We start from the raw sequence: 22,026 nt of genomic DNA on the forward strand, positions 1-22,026 counted from the left end.
TACAGATTACTAATCGAAATATTGGGTGAGGTTTTTGTACCCCCGCATTTTCACTAGGTACTAGGATCGGTTCCCCACATATATATGGTATCTAACTTATATGTATTGCACATGCCCATAGGATCGGTTCCCCTTTGCCTAAAAACGTGTTGCACATATCCATAGGATCGGTTCCCCTTTCTGCTAAAAACTTGTTGCACCTCATACAAGGATCGATTCTCCTTTGTTATTTGTTGCACCTCTTACTAGGATCGGTTCCCCTTTACCCAGATTCAGTTATATACAAATCACAAACTCGATCATACCATCTCAGGAGATTACTTAAGATCGGTTTCACTAATAAAAGTCATACTAATACATTAGTCAGGCCTTTGTGAATAATTTTACCAAGAACACAAATAAGTCATGAGCGGTTATACTAAATCACACATATTGGTTGTTCATAAGGTATGCAATGAATAACAATACCAATAAAGCCTGGCGATTTCCTTTTCGATTCATAAACAAGTTTATGAACTTACTTCCTTAAAACACATGTAAAACATTGTTTCCTAGGATGAAATCCTCACCTCATACCCATACATAATCACAATAGCATTTAAGCGATTATGTCGATGTCTTATCTACAAAGTTTAATGGTTAAACAATAAACCTCGTATTGTATCCTTAATACTATGTCTATCTAGAGTGTTCATGCTTCGCAGTTTGTTTTCAATATGCACGACTTTAAAGATACGTTAGGAAATGAAACAGTTCAAGTCAAATATCACTAACCTCAAGTGGAAGGATGATGTTGTCGTTGTAGCTTCTTACTTTTTCACTTCTTCAAGTCTTCGCAATACTTGTAATGTCTCATATCCTAATACTTTCAAGCTAACCTATACGAAGTTGACTCTAGTACATAATCAAGCGACTCTTAAAATGAGTTTTGATTCACTAAAATATGACAAACAAACTTGACATACCAACGCTTGGTGGGTTCAACCGATCTATGCTCTAACAAATATGAATTTGTATCCAAAAATCTCAACTAAATTAACCACAAGAGAACCCATGATTAATTCAATCGGAAATGCTCACATATGAAAACTTACGGAGCCACACAGTATATACATAAAAATATGGATTGGGGAAGATCAATACTGCGGAAATAAACAAAGATTCATTCTATTCTTCATCATTATTTTCACAATGACATATAATAGATTTAATCTTTGTAAACAAAAGATCATCCTATCTTCCGTCAATAATGACATAATAGGCTTAAATTTTGTTTGTCAAAAGTTCATTCAATCTTTTATCAATACTTGCATATTGATATATGAAGGACTTAACTTTTGACCACGTACGGGACAATGATAGTTCACGGACGTAAACACACATATCCCATAACAAGTTGCAATATATGAAATCATATAGATTAATACTACAAAATCATCTTCTAAACAAACTTTAGAATTTAAATAAATAAATCTAAAAACATTGCAAGATGGAAACGTTGGACATAGCTATGTGTAATCACAATAATGGCTATTATAAACCCTAGTTATCCTTATTAAAAACACAAGAATAAATTCTCATAAGAAGTTTCCTAGACATAATAAAAACAACTCTTTAGAGAACATAATTTGAAAAACATTAAACATGACCAGCAACCAGAGATTGAACATGGACAAGCTCATCAGTTGCTTTCTTCAGTTCGTTTTTCAGAAATTCAAGATTTCTTGTTGCAATTCCAAGTTGTTCATGAACGACCTCAAAATCTCGAAGAAGATTTCCTACCAGTTGTGATGACATATGAACTGATAGTTTGTTTTCATGATCAACAACATGATAGCAGGTTATGAAAACAGGGTTCTTGTGAAACTCGATAGTCTTTCCCTTCTCAACATTGTCTTACTTGTTGCATCCATCCATTGTGCACACAAAATTCAGAAGAATTTTTTTCCAACGTTACGGAACGTGTATGCATCAAAGAGCATGATATATATATATATATATATATGTATATATATAAGTGTTTCATAGGAAATCCTAGGGTTACTTATATATGTTCCGTGCGGGTCAGGTGTACGTGCACTTATGGTTACTAACTTGATACACGATCAAGAGAGTAGTGGAGTGATAGACACATTTTTGTGTCTAATTTGTCCTCAATGTCCGTATTGTTGGAACTCTATTTTTGTACTAATATTGTGTTTTTATGTATTTTTAGGAAATAAACATTTTTGGAAAATTCGGCTCGAAAAGTTGATTTTGGCACCCGGAGGACAAGTGTTATTCGGACTTTCGGTTTTGGATAAGGGGTAACCTAATTACTAAGGGAACCCCCAGGTCACCCCAAGGCATCTGCTATTCGCACCCCAGTCCAGGATAGGGGGCATATCATCTTCAACCTTTTGAAATTCAAATTTTGGCGGGAAAATTTGTTCTTCAACTGCCGTGACTAGGGTTGAGGATTTGAAGGTGTTCCAGTGAGATTCAACGGCCCAAATTGATTGGGTTTGTTCCTAGGGCCTAGATAGAGCTGGTATGGGTGTTGGATTCGGTCAAAATTGGTTAGATAACCGGTGGTAATCAAATCAGGGAAGATATTCTAAAATAGGAAAAATAATCTATTCTTGGAATTCTTGGATGGAAGAGACGTGCATGGGTTGATTTTATTGGCTGGAAACAATCCCTACCTCTCAAGGATGACGCGTGAGAAGAGATAAAACATGGAACAATCCGTAACAAAATCAGAGAATTAAAGAAAAAAAATATCGAGAATATTTTCTTTCACTGCCGAGTAATGGGAAGATTTTTTTTGGATTAATGAGAAGTTATTCTTGGTCCAAAGGTGTATAAATATAACTCTTGGGTTAGCATAGAAGGGGTCGAGAGGATAGCTCAGGAGCAAGAAATCACAAGTTGATCAAACTCTGTTTCTGCTGCTGCTGATGATGAAGAACACCAAGAACACGAAGAACAGACTAGCATAAGCAGTCGTTAATCAACAGTGTCTGAGACGCACACCGGGGGTCGCATTGCAGTCTCAACATCAGCAGCACTTGTCTCTTATCGTTCCTTTTGTGACGCCTTATGTGGGTCGTACATTCACTGTTTTACTCAATTTTGTCATTTTAATCAACTTTTGAGCAACAATTATGTATTTTGAGAACATGGTTAATATGACGAGTTAAACCCCAACACTGGGGCGATGGAGGAAGCCTTATTTCACACTTGGGTAATTATATTTAATTCTTTTCATGACTTTTGCATTAATTTTAATTGAAATTATGATTTAAATTAATTAGTTGTGATTTGATTTGATGGGTCATGCTTAGCTTAGATGATTTGATGTCCCATGCTTAACATTTACACCTAATATTTTGAGAATCTATCTTGGCAATAAATTAGAGTCGATATATTTAATATATTTTTCGAGCTATTATTGATAAAAGAATTATTATTTGAACCTTAAGAAATGAATTTGGCGGAATCCTAGTCCCAGTACCTCTCTACCAATTTGTCAATATTTTTGTATATAATTTTTATAAATCTAAAAATCCTTCACCTTCACAAGTCTTAGAGTTCGAACCATCCTTACCACTTCATTACTACAACCCACAAAAAAATCTTTAGTCATTTTGGCGCCGCTGCCGGGGAAGCTGCAGAGGAAGAATCACGAATTCTCTCTGCTGCTGCTGCTGTTCGTGATGAAGATGAAGAACATGAAGAACGGACCAGCAGAAGCAGTCGTTTATAAACAGTGAAACGACTCGCCAACGTGGGTCATAAGTGTGGGTCTTAGAGATACAACAACAATAGCACTTCTTCCGTGTCGTTCATTTTGGACGTTTTCTGTGGGTCGCACATCCACTGTTTTATTATTTCATCTCCATTTTCATCCTTGTAAAAACCTTTGAGCAATAAATAAATACTTCGAGCGTGTTTTTATCATGATGAGCTTAACCCAACACTGGGACGACGGAGGAGGTCGAGTTTCATCCATGTGGTAATTTCATTAATTCTTTTATTTACTTTTTGCACTAATTTTAATTGAATTGAGATTTTAAATTAATTACTTGTGATTTCATTTGATGGAGTATGCTTAGTCCTAGGGATTTTTGATATGCCATGCTTAAGAAATACAAGTAATATTTTATAAAATCTATCTTGGCAATAAACTAGAGTTAATATTTGTTTTGTTTTGAACTATAATCGCCTAGAATTAAATTCTGAACCACTTGAAAATGAAAAATGGCCGAATCTTTAGTCCCAGTAATCTTTCCCATATTGTTAATATTTTTTGTATATATTTTTATTTTTAAATCTTTACAAGTCCGAGCAACGAACTTTTACTACCACTTTCAAAACTATAACAAAATGGCGCCGCCGACACGGACTTGTGTATAGATTTTTTTTAATTTTTTTTTTAGGTTTTTTTTTTTAATTTGTTCCTTTTTACTTTGTCTTTTTTTTTTCTTTGATTTACATGTTCGAATTGGAGCACTAAGGACTTGGAGAGGAAAAAGCTTGAAGCGAAAAGAGAAGAAAAAAGGACAATTTTAGGATTTAATTTTTAACTTTTTTTAGAATGTGTGAGGAAAACTGTAATTTTTTTTATTATTTATTTTGGACTTTGGACTTTAAACAATTGGACTTTGGACTTTAAAAAAAAATAATTATATAAACTGTGTGCAGGGAAGGACGACGATTACTATATCGTCTCGGCCCCTCGGGTTCGTACATGACATAGGAGTCGTGGCCCGAGTCGACTTCAACGGTTCTTCGCCCGTCTGGTACGGGATGTAAGTCCATCGAAACACTCGTGAATCTCCTGCAAGCGGGTTACTGTCTGCCTTAAGGTGATAATTGTTTGAGGACGAACCGGACTGTCTTTATTTTCCTAGTAAAGGGCAAGGCCTGGCATAAACAAGATAAGGGTTCGGATTTCATCACCGTTCCCTTCTTTCCCGTTTTAGGAAAACAAAACCTAACGCGAACCCAAGCTTTAAAATCTGATTAGAAAGAGACCTATAGGGTATCGAGCTTGTTAGGAAAAAATTTCGAAAAATATTGATTGCCTTTTAAGCACACTCCAAAGTTCATGACGGTTTCTTTGAGTTGAATGCGTGACTGCGCCGCCTTGTGATAGCGGTGAGTCCTTGGGTATCAAAGCTCCACTGAGCTTCCCTCGCCTCAGTTCAACTTACTTTGACTCGGATTGATTCCAGAGGGGTTTGCTCAAATTGCAACGAATTCCCTTTCGAAAGATAGAAGCTGGTCTAGAAACAATCTAAGTGGAGCCATCATGCTTTTTGTTTGCTAGAAATCTTTAGGTTTGTTTTGGTGGAGTCGAGTCTGCCTTGTTTGTGGTTGTGTAGAATTCCCTTGCAATTAAGAATATCGAACTGGTATGATAGAAGCCAATACAATGAGTATCGACCTGAATTTGAATATGGACCATGTTGGGAATAGTGGTTGGGAACGCCATCCTTTGGAAGGATATGGGTCATACCATGGTGAGCCCAATTACTATCCACACATGCATCAGTCTTACGAGCAAGAAGATTATATTACTAGTTCTTCGTCTCTAGAGGATACAATCAAACTATTGAAAACTAGTCCCTATTATGATCCTTCTGAACCTGTTCTTCCTCTAAAAGAATCTCTCAAACAATTAACTGAGAATACAAATAGGTTTGTGTTAGAAATGAATAAACAAAATGCACCCATGAGTGAACCTTCTATACACGATATCATAAGGAAGTCATGTGAGTCGATTCAAAAGCTTTTATTAGAGGCCCAGAACAGAACTGCTCAAGATAGTCTTAATTTCCAATATAGTGTTTCCAATAGTACCCTTGAAAATGAGGATAGTTATTTGCATAATCAAGATGACGAGGTTAGAATTGGTAACACTACTTATTTAGATAAGGTTCAATCATTTTCGTACTATGATGATGAGGATAGCAGTAATGAAGAATCCGAAATATGTAGGCATGGTGATCAGGAGTCTAGTAATCCAATTGAGCTGTATAATGATTATATTATTTCTAGTTCAAATCCAAATAATTTTTATGATTATTCACCTATTCAAAAGGACGAGGATTTGATTAGGGATACCACCGTTTTAGACGATGTAGTTTTTCCTTTTGATCACGAAGCCGATAGTGGTTTAGAGGAACGGGTTCATTTCGAAAATACTGTTTTGGAGTCTAGCGACTTAGAAACAATAGTATTAGACAAAGAAGATGAACTCGTAGAGATGAGTGAGTATGAACCTGACTTAGAAGAATCAATTGACCATTTCCAGGAATCTGATGACCTGGAAATTAGGGAAGTTGTGACTAGTCTTTCTAGAGACACAGAAAACTCTAAGTTTGGGGGTGATTATCATTCTCCATGTGCTTTAACTCTCAGAAAGTCCCTTCACTTAGGACTTGATATCTCTGCCTCTACAATTTTACAAGATTACCTTCATACTCGTTTTCCCGAACCTAATGATGTCCAGGAAGAAGTTCAGTCGTTAGAAACCCATCTTATGGTTTGCCCAGGCTATGATCCCCAGATTGACTTTGTTTTCCCACCAAATAGTTTTCTTCCAAATGTGGGAATATATAGATTTCAAATGTGTCAAGTATTAAGTTGTGAGACTAAACCTAAATGCCTTAGGAAATTAGAATCGACACATTTGCTTAAGAATGACCACTACTCTCACTGTGGTCAATTATGTAAGTCAAACCTGATTGACTTAGAGGATCCTCAGTTATTTATGTTATTATTATTTTGTGATTCTAAGTTCTTATTTGAGTTTTTCCAGACTCTAGGACCTAATAATTTGGATCCAACCTATAAAGAAACGCATCCAATGAAAATATTCTATTTAGACCCTTTCATAGAACCTGAACCTGAACCACAATTAGCGATAGTTATCAGGAAACTAGGTAAGGGCATGCTAGTGTTGTTCATTTCGTTGGTTCACTGCAGTTTCCTTTTGTCAGCTCTTTTTGGTTTTAAAGACCCACAGTTATTCCGGCTACTGTTATACGGTTCAAGTTGACTAAACCTTTCATACGTCTGGCTGAAGACTTTAAACTTAGCACTTCTTGGGAGGTAACCCAATATTCTTGCGACACGGTAATATCTTTCCTTATCTCTTTTGCTTCAAGTGGTAACAGTTTCTCCTTGTTCATGCTTTTAATTTTATCTTTAGAACATTGAGGACAATGTTAGATTTAAGTTTGGGGGTATGGGAGAAACATTTTAATCGCATCTTTGAAACTTCTAGCGTCACATAGTACCCGGTTAGCTAAGTTTACATACTGTTTCTCACCGAAAAGATAGAATTTGAAATGCTAGAGATAACAACCTATTGAGACATTAGAGAAAAAGACATTGAGATCCTTGAAATTCAGGAGAGAACTTGTTCCTTTTAGAGGGTAACCGTGATGGACCTAACCATCCATGATGGAAAGGCAAGTAGGTCAGAAGGAAATGCCAGAAAGACAGAGCAACCTCGCAATGTAGTCTTAGTTACTGGATTACGACTCTCTCTCAGTAGAAACTTATCATCATCAACAAGCGGAGTGACATCAAAATTTATGAAAAAGTTGAAGACGTTTAAGGTTTAGAAGCAACAATAGAAAAGAATAATTCAAAAATCAAAGTTGAAGACTTAGTTACAAGAAGTTACAAGAGCAAATGATATAAGTTGTTGAAGTTCATGATGCCAAGACATCACAAGTTATGAAGATCCAAGTTCTAAAGTCTTTCTCTCATGGCCATGTAAATTTTTGTTTTTATCAAAAAAAAAAAAAATGAAAAAAAAACGAAAAAAAAAAAACATAAACATCATTACGTTCTTTTGTTCGATAAGGCCATAGGGAAGAAGAAATTTATAAGTCAAGCAAGAAATCGAAGAGAAGAGTTAATTGTCAAGGTTCTATGAGGTTCGAGAGTTTATCATCAACAGTTGAAGACCGAAGAAGACGTTATTTCTACTGAGCACTGTGAGAGAGTCGAAGAAAGATGCATTTTGGTTGCTTTGTTAGTCTGCTTTCAATCTGGCACAAGATATTTCTAGCACTGGTTTAACTCATCACACGTAATTAGTCCAGCTGTGTAGCAGATGTCCCTCTCATCTTTATCTCTCTCTTAATCTTATCCAGCTGTAAAGCAGCGGACGCATCTTACAATGTTTATCTAGCTGTGTAGCGGATATCTCTTTATCTAGCAGTCGTGAGGATGTGTCTCCCCTTTTCTTCAGTCAGCTCTAAAGCTATGTCCTCATAGCTTTAATTTCTCTGGCATTCTAGTTACTTGGAGATAGGTTGAGAATAGCTATGTCCTCATAGCTCTTTGGATACTTGTGACCAATTACAAGTCTTGGTTTTTGTGGGTACACCTCTGTTAAACCCACCCGAGATTAGCTCGATTTTATTTTTTAGTTTTGCTCGAGGACTAGCAAATAATATGGAGCCAAATTTAGAAGAAGACTTGAAAAACTCAAGAATCATTCTGAACAAATTGATGACAATCTTAGTTCAAAAGAACATAAGATAATTGTTGATAAACAACAACTGATTGGTCAATGGAGAAAAAAAAACTTTCAAGGCAATCATCAAGGAGTTGTTCTCAAGAGTGGATGATCAACAATATTACATCTTGTAAGGTACTGGAGCAAGGCTCAACAGTTTTATGATCATCAAAACGTAAGGGGAAAAAGTAATGAAGAGTAAACTATAACAACGACTACTTTCTCAAGACAAAAAAAACATCTTGAGAATTATGAGCATCCTTCCACAATTACAAGAAGGATGCTACATTGAGCAGTCAAGTTGTATTTTGATGAGCATTTTGCTCATCAAGAATATTGACTTCTTATCTCTTTCCTTTATGAAGATTTTCACAAAAATCATTAGGAATAGTAGAAAAAGATTTAACCAGAGGAAAACAAGGGATACCTGAATCTGTTGCTTTCCTTGCCTTTCTAATGCTCCGTTTGAGTCTTTTTATGCTGGTCTTGAGCTCCGAGACTCGATTATTGATATGAATGAAATTTGGAGCAGACACTTTGGGTTCAAAGTCTTCTTCAGAGAGAGTAAAGGAATTTGAACCTTTCTTCTTTCTCCTATGCCTTTTTCTATTCTCGGAGTAATTTAAGGAGTCAGTTGACCATCTGACATTCTTCCTTCTATAATTGTAGGCATTTTTTGTCTTAAAATCATAATCTATAAATGACTCATCACAACATTTCTCTTGATTGCAGACACTGCCTTTTACTCCAGCAAGATGAGAGACAGGTTTAATTACTTTTGTAGACATCCATACAAGAATGTTGTGAAGTTTTTCATTCCTCAGTCGAAAACAACATCTCCTTTCAAGGTGTCCTTTATTTCCGCAATAATAGCAGTTAAAGGAATTGTTCTTGATTGTTCTCATGCGAGTTGAATTCGAAGGAGCATAATGCTTGTTCCTAGGAACGTCAGCTGCTGGAAAAAAAATTTCACATGAAGAGTTGTCATTAGCATGAAAAAATTGATCTTACTAGTACTTGAAGCGTCTATTCCTTTATAGCCCAGACCACGTGTATCACGATGTTCTTTACATGCTCCAAGCATAGAAGATAATTTTGTAGAGATAGAATTGAATATTTTCATATTCTCTTCCAGTGATTTTACCTTATCAAGGGAAGCAGCGAGATCAGTCTCCAAGGATTTTTCTCTGGCGAGAAGACCAAGTTCTATGTCATTAAAACATTTTTGTTGAGAGTCATATCTTGCTTCAGATTCAAGAAGTCTTTCCTTCAACACAAAGATATTTCGAAGAAGATTATCACATTCAGACCTTTTTGAGTGTAAATCTTCTTCTCGATCTTTAACGGTAGATTGTAGTAGTTTGTAACCACGATCATAACCTTTAAAGAGTTTTCTCATCTATCTGTTTTCTTGACAGAGAGGTGCCAAATATTTACCCAAGCAAGCTTTTGACTTCTTTTCTTTCAAAGCATGGTCAAAGAGCTTGATATATTGAGAGACTTCCTCATCAATACCTTGTCCTTCTTATGAATCACTCTCATATGAAAGATCATCCAACTATTCATCAAGACACTTTTCCCAATTGAAGGCAGATTCAGATAAAGAAGCAGATACAAGAGATTTTTTAGATGTCTCAGGATTTTGAAACACCTCAAGGGAACTCTGAACTGATGTTGCGTTATTAGAGAGATTACTGCCGTCTATATAGTCAGATTGCTACAAACACAGACTTATGAGGTCCTAAACGTGTGTTCCTGCTCTGATACCAATTGAAAAAGTGGGGGTCTAACAACCTCACCTAATATTTCTCTTAGCAATCCGTATGGACTAACTCCAATATACTTATAAGAGAATCAACTAGACAGTCAGACTCAATCTTAATAAAAAGTATATCAAAGAGTTATATCTCAATTTATCGATTCAATCCCAACTCAAACAAATAGAAATCTGCGATCTGATTGAATACAAGAGAAATAACTTGAACGGTACTAAAGACCAATGTTCAAGGATCAATCAATTTCAATCAACAACCAAAGGTTGGATTTACCAATTGATCGATACAACGCACAACCTGTGATATTTCAATTATATAACAAAATATAATGCGGAAAAGAAATAACACAGACACCAGAAGTTTTGTTAACGAGGAAATCGCAAATGTAGAAAAATCCCAGGACCTAGTCCAGATTAAACACACACTGTATTAAGCCGCTACAGACACTAACCTACTACAAACTAACGTCGGTCTGGACTGTAGTTGAACCCCAATTAATCTCACACTGATCCAAGGTACATTTGTGCTCCTTAAGTCTCTGATCCCAACAGGATACTACGCACTTGATTCCCTTAGTTGATCTCACCCACAACTAAGAGTTGCTACCACCCAAAGTCGAAGACTTATATAAACAAATTTTTATCACATAGAAAAGTACAGGAATAGATAAATCTGTCTCCCACAGAAAATACCTACGAGTTTTGTTCCGTCTTTTGATAAATCAAGGTGAACAGGAACCAATTGATATACCGGAATTATATTCCCAAAGAATAACCTAGAAATATCAATCACCTCACAAGATATTATGGAATCAAAAACGATGAGACGAAGGTGTTTGTGACTACTTTTCTATCTTTCTTATCGGAGAAATTAATCTCAAGCAAATCTTACGATTGTACTCAAATACGATAGAAACAGCAAGATCAGATCACGCAACTACAGAGAAAATAGTTGGGTCTGGATTCACAATCCCAATGAAGTCTTCAAGTCGTTAACCTACAGGGTCTCGATAGAAACCTAAGGTTAAAGGAGAATCGACTCTAGCTTATACAACTAGTATCACACAGGATGTGTGGGGATTAGGTTTCCCAGTTGTAGATGGTGGATTTTCGACAAGGGATAAAATCGTAAACTCATAATTATACGAATATCTGATCCAGCAATCAGACGTGAGTATTGAGACACGGGTCTCTCATCGAATTCTCAACGGAGAGTACTTTCTCTCAGAGTACATGTAGATATGTAGTCTCACGACTGGACAACGACATATCTCATGAATACTGAACACTTTCAGTGATTATTTCTATATAATATCACGAGATGGACGGCTCCTAGACATCATGCTCTGCTAGTATAGAGCGATAACGTCTTCAGGAACAAACAACGAGTTTACCCTGACTATATAAAGGATATGACTTACCGACAAGCTCATATCGGGATAATTAATGCTCCTAGACAGCTTTCTCTGCTAGTATAGAGCCACAAAGTTAATTATTCCTAATTAAGATTAATTCTACCGTGACATTCACTATTGAATTCCCAGAATAATCTATTATTGCTCCTATTCCATGGTCGAATCCACGACTAGTCCCATGGAATGGCAATAACAATTGCTCATATTCCATGGTCGAATCCACGACTAGTCCCATGGAATGACAATAAACAATTGTTCTGATTCTATGATCGAATCCACAGCTTGATCTCATAGAATAGCAATAACTATATTATCTCATTACTCCAATTTCATGATCGAATCCATAACTGGTCTCATAAATGGTAATAGATAAATCTTAATTACTTTGATTCTATGGTCGAATCTACGATCCCATGGAATGGTAATGCTCACTTTATTATTCTGAATTCGTAGTCGAATCCTCAGCTGATCTTATGAATTAATAATAAACATCTTATTGCTCAGTTTTGTGAATTATTCTCCACCGAATTCCACAATTAGTAATAAATAATTAACAATCGGGCGTCTGAGCTACCTCTAAGTAAGCCCCGATTCAAATGGTGAAGGTGTATTCAACGACGATACACTAACAGTCACCGCATGAACGAGTATTTCAAAAATACAACGAAACGATGAACTTATGCAAAATATAGAAGAAAATAATAAATAATTAAAAATATTGACCAGGGTGCTGGGAGCACAGACACACGACTGACCGACCGAGTCGTGGTCAATCCCACGCCAGTTTTATATTTTTTATGCATTTTTATTATTTTCCATGATTTGATGAAAATTCTCTCATTTTATCAAATCTCCTTCGTCTCGAGGAAACTCCTCGGTTTCATGGTACTTCCATAAATCCATAAAAAATAATATAAAATTAAGGAAAGGAGTGTGGGGCATGACCATTGGCCAACCGGCCATGCCTTGGTCCCAACCGGCCCCACTCCCCACAGTTCCTTATTATTTTATTATTATTATTATTATTATTATTATTATTATTATTATTTCTCTAATTTCATGAAAAAACTCCTTGATTTCATGGTATTTTTGCACAAATCATCATATAATAATAAATAAAATAAAATTATGAAAAACTTGTGGGACCGGCCCTCTAGCCGGCCGGCCATGCCCTAGCCGGTCCCACACGCCCTTTGCTTTATTATTTTATTATTATTTATCCTATTTTTCCTTGATTTTATGGTATTTCTCTCAAATTAGGAAAAATTCCCTCAAATCATCAAAAATACCTAAAAAATATTAAAAACAATTATGAAAAACTCGTGGGACCGGTCTATAGCCGGCCGACCATGCCTCCATGGTCCCACATGCCTATGTTTTTATTATTTTAATATTTTGCTTCCATGAACTCATGAAAACTCCTTCAATTCATGGAAACTCCCTAAATTCATCAAATTTCTCAAAATTCATGATTTTTTCATAAAATCATCAAAATATTATAAAATTAAGGAAAAGGCACCACGGGACCGTGGTCACGACCGGCCGACCATGCCTTGGCCACGGAGGTCCCACGCCTCCTCATTCCTTATTTTATAATTATTTTTCAACACCTCATGGTGTTTTCCTCAGTTTCGTCGAAACCCTAATTTTGGCATATTTTCTCGAATGGATGCTCAATTGCACGCCAGAAATATCAAAATTCTCAGGACTGAGACGCGGACGCCTTGGGGACACAAGCACGCTATCTTGACCGACCAATATTGGCTCTTTGGCTTACGGAAGCCGGTCCCATCAAGTTTCACAGTTTTGACCTAATTTGCACAATTGCACGTATTAGGTCCAAGACTCTTCCAAACACTTTGGATTTTCATGAAGTGATCATCAGGCGGTCACGTGACTACCCAGGGCCGGTTTTATGACCCCATGGTCGGTCCCTCACTCCGTCATAATTAATTAGGTTTTCTCACCTAAGGCTCAGACGAGCATTTTCGAATAAATGATTAAACCAGCATTTGACCATTCTTTCACCAACAAATCGTCAACTCTTCAGGAGTTCTTTGTATTTTATCACGTGGGCATATGGACACTACATGGTTGATCCACGGTCCCATGTAGTCTCCCCCTCCTTCATCCCATGGTTAAAATTCTGACGAACCATGAATTGATCATCAATTGATCAAATTAGGGTTTATGAATCCAAGGATCATAATTCCAGATTCCAACCTTAATAATTTTACGACGACCTCATGGTCATTAATTTTATTAATTATGCTCGGTTCAACGACAAGTATTTTAATTAATATTTTTGGTATGCTGCCATAATCCATCAGATGAGCAACACATGCTCAGACGATCAAATATTCAACAATTCATCACATGAGCAACACTTGCTCAGATGATAAATATTTCCTCAAACCAAGGAATATTGGTTCAACAATCAATATTCAACGATCCATCGAATGAGCAATACTTGCTCGCTTCATCGTAAGAACTATATGTATGTTTCATGACATGTTCAACTCATGAGTTTTAGAACATCATGTTCAACTTAGAAACTACATGGACTCATCGTCCCATCAAACCACGAAGTCACCAATTGACTAAAAAACCATGAGACGTCAATCGTGTCACTTGGGGGGATATCACTTAGTGTTTTGGTCTGGCGGTCTACGGCACGTGTGTTCAAACACACGATGGAATGTGAGCAAGTCGTGCAATCAGCTGAAGGAATTCACGAGGTAGTGGGTGGAAAATCGACCAAGTCTCCACACGTTGAGCAACTAGTTTCAAACACGATCTCCACTTCCCAACTCCTTGATTCCATCAACTGTCACACTTCATGGAATTATGGTGTCTAAAATTCCAGCAATATAAATAAGTCTCTTAATCATGATTGAATCATCAGCATCAACAATATCATCAATCTCACGTCTCATCGACAACACGATATCATCAACTCATCAAATGAGCAACTACTCTCAATTGAGCAATTTCAATCATTCAGAGCTAATCATATTCATAATTCACACACCCACAATCTTTGATTACCATTGATTCCACACATTTCCAAGCTTCCCTCCTACAGATCAACCCATCCTCTCTTGTGACCGAATTTACTCTGGAACGGTCATTGTCTTGATTTAGGCCGGAGTACTACAGATTGATCTCTCGAATCTGAAACACTCCTTTTGCAGCGGTGCATCTGTGTGAGGTTTAACATTTCGCTTGGTTCGAGGAGTCTTCTCCGTACGATCGTCTCCTCAATTCCTTAAAAACTAGCAAATCGTTTTTCCCCATCTACAGATTGGCGACCACAGTGGGAGATCATTCTCTCGGTTGCAATCTCACAATTTCACAAGATGGCCGGTCTTAGGTCTGGGTTCGTCACAGGTTCCAACGCAAACGGCGCTAGCACTGATGGTGGTGATGTTACTCCTCCTCACGTCAATACGGAGGGTCATCTTTTGTTCGGCCGACACCCTGAGGAATTCAGAGGAAATCCACCACCTACCATTGCTGATCTCATCAAAGTGTAAGAGACTCTTGCAAAGAATCAAACCGATATGGCTACAACACAGAAGGAGCTATTTAATCAACTGAAGGCTCTCACTAATACAATGTCAGGGAAGACCCAAGGAAAAAGAAAAAAGAAGGAAAAATCCTCAGACGTTGATCCTGAGGTAATTATGATTCATACAGTAGATGATGAAGTCTGTAAAGCTGCAGAAAAATCCATCAGCGAAGGTGTCATCAAACTTCATCACTCAGGAAGATTTGGAACGTCTCTTGGAGAACCGTGGAAAAAACAAGACATCACATGTCCATCGTCACCAGCCTCCATACCCTGCTTCTACGCAAAGGATTCCTCTTCCAAAAGGTTATACCTCTCCAACCTTCACTATGTATGATGGAACAGGCAATGCTCGAGAACATGTCTCTCGGTTACTGGAAGCCTTAGGCGAACATGAACATAACCATGTTGTTCGCCTCAAAGAATTTTCAAAGTTCTTAAAAGGCATGGCATACACCTGGTACAACAACATCGCACCAAGAACTATCAACAATTGGGGAGAAATGATTGACGCCTTCTACAGAAAGTACTTCTTTGTGTCAGAGCAAATTACTCTCTCTGATTTTCGAAGGATGTTTCACAGAAGCAATGAACATCCCGATGACTACGTGAAAATATTCAGAGTCCAGGCCCTGGACTGTCATGACCCAAATGTCACGGAGCAACAACTGGTAGACTTGTGTATCAACGACACGATCCCGGTCTACAGAGCTTTATTGGAAAATCTTCGTTTCTAGACCTTCTCAGATCTTCATGAAGCGGCGAAGAGATCGGCAACTAATGCACCCGCTTTACTGGAAAGAGCAAAAACTACAAAAGTTGAGGAGCCGCGAGAGACTCGAGGTAGCAGGCGTCTGATCAACTAGAAGTACAACCTCCAACCTTCCATGAACATTGTTGCTGAAGGAAGCAGAAGGAATGCCGAAACACCACAACAAAAGCATACTTCTCCAATCTCTCAGGATCTTCAGAAGTGCAAAGAAAGGATAACCAATCCTGAAATGCACAAACCTCAACCATGCATCAATAAACAAGGAAATGCACGACTGGGGACTGATTACCAGTCCATCTCAGAGGAAATAAATTCGAAAGAATGTTGATCGATGCTGACACCGTCATCAACATCGTTCCACTGAAATCCCTCAGAGCCGCTGCCATCACTCGACAAGAAGCTACTTGTCATCCCATCATTAAAGCACTTGGAGAAATTTCGAGCTTTGATGAGGTTGAAGCAAGAACCTGCAAAAGATGCATAGACATTCATCAAGAGGTTCCGCACTCAGGCAAGTCTCATTCCTTCCATGTCTATGTCATTTATTTCCTCACATGATATCCTAGCATGGGGACTCAATTATGTCAGCAACTCTACAAGACGTTATGAATGGTAGCTTCACCGCATTAGTATTTTACCAAGTGGTTGAATCTGACGTTTCTCCGAATCAAGCACCGAAATATTCATTACTAACATCCAAACATGGCAAAGAACACTTTGGGTGTTTCTCCTGCTAGTCCATGTGTTCCACAAAATCAGAAAGCTCTAATGTCTGCACAAGTGTCGAATCCCACTACTGCAACGAAAGGGATGCTGAATCAACAGAAGATACTCCAGGGCCGAGACGATCAAACCCCTAAGATATTCGATGCTTAAGGAATATACTCTTCAACACTCAAGCATCTAAAAAAGCTATCAAACTGTACTCCCAATCAAAGAGTACAGCTTCAGCACAAATATCTTGATGACGACACATTGATTCAACACCAGCACGATCAAGGTGTAACTAAACAATAAGTCTTCATTATCCCATAATAAGACTTCTGAAGCATATGCAACATCATTCATACATGGATGGCACTAACTCCTTCAATACATACTGGGCAACCTGAGGTGATTCCGTGAAACTTCATCAAAGGGTTTTCTCTACATCACAAGCTCCTGCATGATTGAGGAACTTTCTCTCTTCACCAATCACATCCAGTATGAAAACTGCTGATGCTATCTACCGCAACAATGTTGACTCACTGACAAAGCCAGATCGTGGTAAAGTTATGCTTTCAGGAGAATTCAGGTTGAACTCTCAGTACACCTTCATCTTACGGACGCTCAACTCATCAACTAGTTCATGAATGTAAAAGGCTCACTGGATGAAGGAGCAAAGTTTATATCTATAATCATGGTTCTAGCCTTTTCGGTCTTTGGAGCAACTTCAACCATGGTATCAGCATCAACAATAATCTCTAGAGGAACACCATCCATGATCTCAGCATCGACAAGGATCTCTGGAGCGTAATCATTCATGGTTTCAGCACAACAACGGTCTCAGGAGCAACATCCTCAGGGCTTCATCAACTAATCATTCTCTGAAGTGTTACACATGAAGCGGACTTCTATAAGACCAATGATTCATATCAAGATGTGCAGACCTGATAACATGCTCACATGAAAGTTTTCCAAAAGATGGCACGACTGGTGAGCATAATCTAAAGTCTTCTACAAGATGTTCTCATCACCTCTATAAATGAGATACAACACACTCCAGGCCATGGGTTTGCAAAAACGTACTAATGGGTTAGGAATGGAACAATACTTCCTCAACGAAAGACGTTTGTCTATGTATCTTCTACAACATACCAAAAGGGCGCATCAATCGGACATACGAGCTGAAAGATACGACATTTACTGTCAGGTCTGTGAAATCTGAAAATTTGCACGGGATTACAAGTTATGAAAGTGCATACTTTATTGATTTCCCTAGACATCTCCAAACTTAAGAATTCTGGTTGCATATGATTCCTCCGTCTCTTATCTTCGAAAGTTGGGGTCAATCGTCAGATGCCGACGTCGTATGAGGTTCCTACAGCTTCCTGAGCGTACAACATGCAAACAACAATTTTTAGACGGGATTCATAACTTCCACAGTCGATCGGTGTCCACCAGGTCCTTCCGCTAAATCCTTCATCAAAGTACCTCCAACTTCGAACACCTAGGTCTTTACATCAATTTTTCTACCTGGGTCCTCTATCTAGGTCTCACCAGAAGAAGGGAAAACGAAAGGGAGAGACTTAACAAAATATTGGGGACTGACGGTCCACTTTTCAAGACGATCGATTTCACAATCCAAAACCGGTCAAGAGATCAAGACCATAATAAAACCTCACATCTCTCAGAAGTCCAAGGTTCAAGATATCATGGAAAGAAAACTAAAGAAAGTCAGCAAAATAAGATTTCTGCTTTTCTTCATCCATCTTCTTCAACACGGCATCACTGGTGGTGAAAGAAGTGTCACTTTCCACCGCTTTCCTTATAGCATCAATCTTTTGACGAAGCCACTTCATATTGAAGCCAAGTTCTTCAGCTTTCTTCAAGTTGTACTCCCAATCAAAGAGTACATCCCGGGTGACAGTATTTCCAGTTGTGATGCGGATATCATTTGTAACACGCAATATGGATTCTACTTGCCTCGTCAAGAAATAACTATGCTCCGGATCCTTGGTAACGACGATGTGCCCATACATATTCCACGGTTTCTCGTACAAGCCTGCATATCCAATGGGAACGCCGAATCCGCCAACTAGTTCATGATATGGGAGTGAAGCATCGAACGGAGGATCAAAAGCAACTCCTGCACTTGGATATTCATGCACCACTATACGGTTCTCAATTACTGGAGCAGCCTCCAGGGCAACAGTTTCTTCAGTATTCTCTACTGGTGTTTCGGTTTCTTCTATCACTGAAGCAGCAACAATCTGAGTTTCCAAGACTTCAATGACAACCTTCTCATGGCCTTGAAGTGCATATATGGTTGTCTCTTCATCAATAACTCCAGGGCAGTTTGAGTTATCCTCATTGGTTTCAATATCCTTAACTTCGGTATTTGGCACCTAATACGAAGATTGCATGAGGTTAGAGTCATTTAAGCTTGAAACCAAATGAGATCATAAAATACATCATACAATCAATCCAACATCATCAATATTAATCATTATACACTCAAGGCACGATCAAATAGCATGAAAGTCATGAAAATACGTTTTACGGTAACCTCGTCTGAAGAAATTGTACTCTGCCCTGTACTAAAAGACGAACTGGGAGCAATATACGAGGAATCTGAAGATGGGTTATATACCATTCTCTTCGTATGGATGTCCTCTACAACTTCTCAAAATTTCATGACAATCCGATGAACGATCAAAGAGATGTGGCTAAAACATGGAGCAACATGCCATCTGAAAAAGTTCTGAAGGTCTCCTGGAAGTTCACTATTTCGCCTTTTTCAGGCCCTAAACATGCTCAAACTTCAAAGATCTTCTTTTCTAAACCTTGGAAATTTCCTGGGCTTGAAGATACATATGTAAACCGAGAAAATCCGACTTCGGATGAAGATTCTACAGCGTTTCTAGTAAAATATGAAGTCTGAAATTTTCCGGTGACGTATTTCGGCAAAGTTATCCATAAATTCACATGGATTTTCATTCATTCACGAATCAGCGATATCATACATCTTTGAAGAAATTACAGGAAATGTACTTACTAAGGGAGTCTCTAAATCATTTGAAGGCTCGACGATGCCAGAATCTTCGTTGATAACACCGCTATCTCCATTTGGTTCGGGATTTCGGGAATTCTCCATATTCCCATCTCCCAAAGAAGAGTGCGCTTCATCAACATGATTCTTATCTACAATGATTTCTTCCTGGATTCATCAACAAAAATTGCCGCGATCACCTGCACGAAAGAGATATTTACATCGACTTCTTCATCAGTACTGGTTTCCTGAATTGTTCGCCTGGGAACAAGTTGAAGACCGTCAATCGATGGAGAAAATGTCTGAAAAGAAATAACAAAACCTTGGTCTCGTGATCCTAATTGAACGGGCAGGATAAAGTCATGACACAAGGAGCGCTAACAACTCACCAAAGAAACGGCTGGGCATTGCACGTCATTTGCTAACATCATGTAGTCCTTACTTCTGGGTGCTCCGCCCAAAGACTTTCTTCCATTTTTGAGGAGTCTACATTGATCTGAAACCTCACTACATGATCATCCTGTGGTATAGTTGATGAAATAACCAGTAGTACAACTCAGTATGAAGGATCTCTCACCATCACTCAAAGGTCCCAGAAGTACCATTTCTTGAAGTTACACCCGCGGAGATGTCATCCCTGGAAACATCGTCTTTGAAAGTGTCATCATGGGAGTCAGTCATTCTTGCAAAGTGGTTGTGACAGATGCATAACATTCAGCGCATCATTTATACAAAGCGCAGGATTCAGCAAAACAACGAATCATGGAATAAAGATGCTCACATCAGCGTCTGCAAAAATGGTAACTTTCAACTCTTACCTGTTTACGATTCCACTAACAGTACATGAGTTAATACTTCAAATCTTGCTCGTTCCTTCAAACCTGCTAAGACGAGCAAAATTCTGACATGATTTTCACAAAACCGTGAACAACCCACGTAAATTTTACAATGTGAACATTCACTGGTTTCTCAAAATCTGGACAGACGTCCATTCTACGATTGTGAAAACTCACATATAGACATTCTTTCACCATGTATGGTTGTCTACTTTCAACAATTGTTCAAAATCAAAACATTGATTTTACAAAATATATTTTAACGTGAAACTCACGTAAATTTGAAAAATATATCTATATATTTTTGCTCCCTCGCACGAGCATCTGTCTTTGAAGCGAGAGTATATTTTCAAAGATTTCCGAAAGCTCGAAGATAAAAATTTCATGAAGGCTCATAAACAAAATTTTATTACTAACAGACGCACGTCTATCAAAAAAAAAACTTTTCTCTCGTACGAGCATCCACCTTTGAAACGAGAGTTTATTCCACTTTGTGAAATCTCACATATTTAAAATATAAAATTCCGGTTTTCGTGAAAGCTCATAGACGAATTTTATATCATTAGACTCAGGTCTATTTTGTTTGTTCCTTAAACTAACGAACGAACGAGCGTCTATTCATAAAACAAGGATTTGTTTTCATGGGCCCGTCCCGCAAATCCTGACTAACCACGGACTCTTCGTCCAAACCAGCGGTTCAACACCAATTTATGTTCATCAAACGACGCTCCAATCATGACATTGAAGCCTTCATCAAGTCGCGGTTTGCTCATGCTCTCTAAATCCAGTAATGTCTCAACTTACGACTAAGTTCAATTGCTGGTATTATTATTTATGGCCGGAAGATCACCATTTAATGCTGACTGAGGAAAGCTGGTGCTTAATGTAGATGGTGGATTTTTGACAAGGGCTAAAATCGTAAACTCATAATTGTACGAAGGTCTGATCCAGCAATCAGACGTGAGTATTGAGACATGGGTCTCTCATCGAATTCTCAACGGAGAGTACTTTCTCTCAGAGTACATGTAGATATATAGTCTCACGACTGGACAACGGCATATCTCATGAATACTGAACACTTTCAATTATTATTTCTATATAGTATCACGAGATGGACGGCTCCTAGACAGCTTGCTCTGCTAGTATAGAGCGATAACGTCTTCAGGAACAAACAACGAGTTTACCCTGACTATATAAAGGATATGACTTACCGACAAGCTCATATCGGGATAATTAATGCTCCTAGACAGCTTGCTCTGCTAGTATAGAGCCACAAAGTTAATTATTCCTAATTAAGATTAATTCTGCCGTGACATTCACTACTGAATTCCCAGAATAATCTATTATTGCTCCTATTCCATGGTCGAATCCACGACTGGTCCC

This window comes from Papaver somniferum, chromosome 9 (assembly GCF_003573695.1).
Source record: "Papaver somniferum cultivar HN1 chromosome 9, ASM357369v1, whole genome shotgun sequence".
Lineage (NCBI taxonomy): Eukaryota > Viridiplantae > Streptophyta > Magnoliopsida > Ranunculales > Papaveraceae > Papaver > Papaver somniferum.